This window comes from Triticum dicoccoides, chromosome 3B (assembly GCF_002162155.2).
Source record: "Triticum dicoccoides isolate Atlit2015 ecotype Zavitan chromosome 3B, WEW_v2.0, whole genome shotgun sequence".
NCBI lineage: Eukaryota > Viridiplantae > Streptophyta > Magnoliopsida > Poales > Poaceae > Triticum > Triticum dicoccoides.
In genome coordinates this window covers 702,430,062-702,434,368 of record NC_041385.1, presented here as the reverse complement: position 1 = coordinate 702,434,368, position 4,307 = coordinate 702,430,062, and positions in this window count along the sequence as shown.

The following is a 4,307-nucleotide window of genomic DNA, read 5'->3' as shown; positions in this document are numbered from 1 at the left end:
CCAAGCCGGGCATGCCAATGGGACGTCGACGTGCGAACAGCGGTGAAGGCCTCCGGAAGAGATGGCGCCTCCAACACATACAGGCCCTGATGGATGCGACCTCTAAGCAGAACCTCCCGTGTGGCTCGATCCTTAACGAAGAGATGAAACGGGTGAAATTCACAAAACACATCATTATCATAAGTAAACTTACGAACAGATAGTAATGGACGAGTGACATGCGGGAAGTGAAGGACATTACGAAGACGAAGGCGACGAGAGGAACTAGACAGAAGGGAGGCTTGACCAACATGAGTAATGGGCATACCTGAACCATCAGCGGTGCGGACCTTGTCACGGCCGCGGTAGGGATCCTGCGCCTGGAGATGACCAGCCTCATTGGTCATGTGCTCCGTGGCACCCGTGTCGAAGTACCACGCGGGGTCGATCGGATAGGACGGCGTGTACCCGCCTTCGCCGGGGTGGCCGGCGGAGCTCTGTTCGGCGATGGCAGCTTGCTTCTCGTTGCACCGCCCGTCGTTGCCGATGCCAAGGAAATCCCTCTTGAAGCGACGGTGGCAGCGGGAGGCATAGTGCCCGTGGATGCCACATAGCTGGCAGTCGACGTTGGGCCGGCCACGGCGGTCGGTGGTCATAGGAGGACCACGTGACGGCTGCGATGGAGGAGGCTGGCGGCCACCACCTCCCGTGGACGGGCCAGCAGTAGGGCGAGGTGGACGATGGCCACCAGTAGAAGCACCACGGTAGGCGGCGTGGGCCTAAGGATCGTTGAGCTGCATCGCGGCATGGCGGGCGTCATCACGTTGCTCGATGGAGAGGAGGCGTGCATACAAGTTCCGGGAAGACAAGGGCGTCTCACGACCCCGCACCGCCTCAACCAGATTGTCGTAGTCCTGATCGAGGCCCCGAAGAACAAAGTCAGTGAACTCCGTGTCGCGAAGCGGCTCCCCGATAGCGGACAGGGTGTCGGCGATCGTCTTGATCTTGTTGAAGTAGACGTGCGCAGAGGAGTCGAGCCTCTTGCACACTCAAGGAGTTGTTGACGAAGAGCCGACGCGCGAGCGGAGGAGTTAGCCGAGAGTTGTCCGCCATCGTCGCCCAGACGTCAAGAGACGTGGCGGCGAACACCACCAGGCCAGCAACTCCTTCCATCAGGGAGGACTGAAGTGCGGACAGAATTGCCTGGTCCTGCGCGACCCAGGTGCGGTACGCCGGATTCTCGGCCGAGACCCGGGCGCCGGTGGCCGTGACTGTAGGGACGAGGCTGGGCGGACACGGGAGGCTCCCGTCGACGTAGCCTTCGAGGTGACGGCTGCGAAGGAGCGGCAAGATTTGCGCCCGCCAATACAGGTAATTGTCCTGTGTGAGACGCACCGTTATGAGGTGCGTGAGCTGATAGGGGCCAGTGGCCGGGCCGTCGGCCACCGTGGATCTAGCAGGGGCGGCGACATCGGCCGCGGTGGAGTTGATTGAGGCCGAGGGTGCCGACGGAGCCGGTGGTGGCGCCGCAGCAAAGGGCACCAGGGGGGGCGATGCGTAGGCCGGCGGCATAGGGAAGAACCCTGGGGCGAACTGCGACGAGCCGAGGTACAAGGGGCGCGAGGTGGTGGACGCGGCCATCTGGCTCGTGGTGCTGGCGGCGAGGAGCGCCGCAAGCTGGGGCGGGATGAAGGGCGCCGCTGCAGGGGAGGATGCAGAGGCGGGCAGGGCAGCGGAAAAGACCGAGGGAGCGCCGGAGGAGCTCATGGCGAGAGGGATCTTGGCGGCGGCGCGGCGATCAAAGAGGCGGCGGCGGCGGCCAAGGACAGGGAGCGGTGGCTAGGGTTGAGAAAACCAAGTCTGATACCCTGTTAAACTGTGATTTGGTGGAAACTGGCTCAACGCATCTGGTGTGTGGCCTATCACTTTATATAAGGTACCAAGAGGTACAATACAGATACAAATACAGTTGTCGTACAATATACAGTCTAACAGGCCATGGCAGATCGGTGCCCCGCCGGGTGGAAGGAACCTCTCAGGATTTCTCTGCCTGCCTGCTAGGTGCCAGATACTTCTTATATTCGTCAGCTTGTCACATGGGTGAGGCTGAATGGCTGATGAACAGTTGCCAGAAACATTCTCATTTTTTTGCGAGGTAGAAACATCCTCGTTTGAAGGGCCGGATATACATAGAGACCCGCCGTGCCTGGTCGATTGATTGGGTCCAAGTAATGAACCATGAATCTAGGATCATCTCAGTGTCGATCCTTATTATTTCTGGTAGCTTTAACTCGTCTCTGCGTGGGGTCACATTCTTGCAAGTTGTTCCATGGAATGGAAGCATGGTCCTCGGGGCATCTCCAGCCGCGTCCCCAGGAAGGCCTCCCCAGGCGATTTTTTCGCGCCGGCGCCGAAAAAACGGCCCAGTCGCGCCCCCAGGAGCCCGATTTTCGCCGGCTTGGGCCGAAAACAGCGCCGGCGGACCCAGCCCGAACCCGGCGCGCTGGGGGGCGCACGGGGGCGCCGGGGCGAACTGTTTTGGCGCGAAAAAGACGCGGGCCAGCCGCGTCAGCGACTCGGTGCCTCGTCTTCCCCCAACGGCCTCGGTTCCCGCGGGGAATCAATGGAAAGGCTGCCGCCTGCCAGCCTTGCCATTGATTTCTCACGGGCGGCGCTTCACGGGACGGCGCGCCGACGCCTCCCCTCCCTCGCACGCGTACACACGGGCGCGGGCCGGCTATAAAAGCTGACGGCCTCCACTCGCCTGTGCCCACACCAGCCCCCCTCGCCGACGTCCAGCCCCTCCCTCTCCCTGCCTCTCCCGAGTGCCGCCGCCCAGCCCCTCCCTCTACTTCTCCCGAGCCCGCCCAGCCCCGCCGTCGCCATGGCAGAACGATTCCCCGGAGACGAGGCGGCGGCCAACGGCTTCGGCCGCCGTTCGCTCCGCGAACAGGAGTCCTGGCTCCTATTCCAGGCGAACATCCCGGCGCCGCCGGACATGCGCGCCGGGCCAACGGGGTGGAGGCTCAGCGCCGGGAGAGTGTCCATTCCCCCGTTGCCCGACGCCGAGGCGAAGCCGAGGTACTTCGCCGAGGAGGTCGACATCGTGCACGCGTCCCTCACCAATGCCCACCGCTCCCTCCCCCAGTACGCCGCCGACAACCACGCGGCCTGGGCGGCGTATTTCCAGCGCCGCCAGCAGGAGCGCTTGGCGTCCACCAACGGCGCTCCGGTGGTCGGCGGCCGGCAGAACAACGAGAGGCGCCACCTCTGGTGGGGCATCCCCGGCCGCACACTCGAGGGCGTGCTCACGTACCTCGAGGGCGGCAACGACCCGCCGTTGGCGTACCCCCCGGCGAGGGTGGCCGCCCCGGCGCAGCACCGACGCGTCGGGCCATGGGCGCCGAGGAGGTTCGACGCTTCTTCTTCTTCCTCCTCGTCGCGCTCTTCTTCCCATTCCTCCGGCTCTCCGGCGCTGCTCGGCGTCAAGGCCGAGCCCGCGGCGGAGACGCCGCTCGGCCGGCGCACTCGCAGCGCCGACATCGTCATCAACGGGGGCGGCCGGCGCGCCTCGTCCTCGTCGGCTCCTCCGCGCTTCGTCAAGCCAAAGACGGAGCCGGGGCTGGCGCCGGTGAACGCGGAGTTCGACGACGACGACGCGGCCCTCGAATGGGCGCGCAAGGACTCCATCGCGTTGGAGAAGGCGCGCCGGGAGAAGGAGAAGGAGCGCCAGTGCGCCGCCCTACGCCGCTTCGAGGAGCGCCGACGCGGCCGCGACGAAGGCGGGGTCGTCGTCTTATGCGACAGCGACGACGACGACGACGCGCCGCCTCCTGTTCGCCAAGGCGACGCCGAGCAGGGGTCCAGCAGGGGCACCCGCGTCAAGGAGGAGAAGGCCGACGACGATGATGGCGGCGACGACAATGGCGGCGACGACTTCAGCCACTTTCTTTTACTTTAGATTAGGTTATTATAATGTTTGGACGAATTTCGCCGAAACTTACCATGGTTGGCCGAAATATAACTAGTTTTTATCATAACTTTGCCGAACGGTTCTTTTTTTTAAATACGCGCCTGGGGGCCGACGGCTGGGGACCGACTCGCCCCAGGACCATTTTTTGCGCCGGCTCACCCCCAGGCGGCGCTTTTAGACGCGCCCTGGGGGGCCAACGGCTGGAGATGCCCTCACACCGCAGTGCATGGGAACCATGATGACAAGCCAACAAAGCAAGGATCAATCACTCCACAATATAATAAGGATCAATCATAATAACACGATACGGACGGAAGCCTACAGATACTTGGTGGAGAATATATCCCCCCCCCCC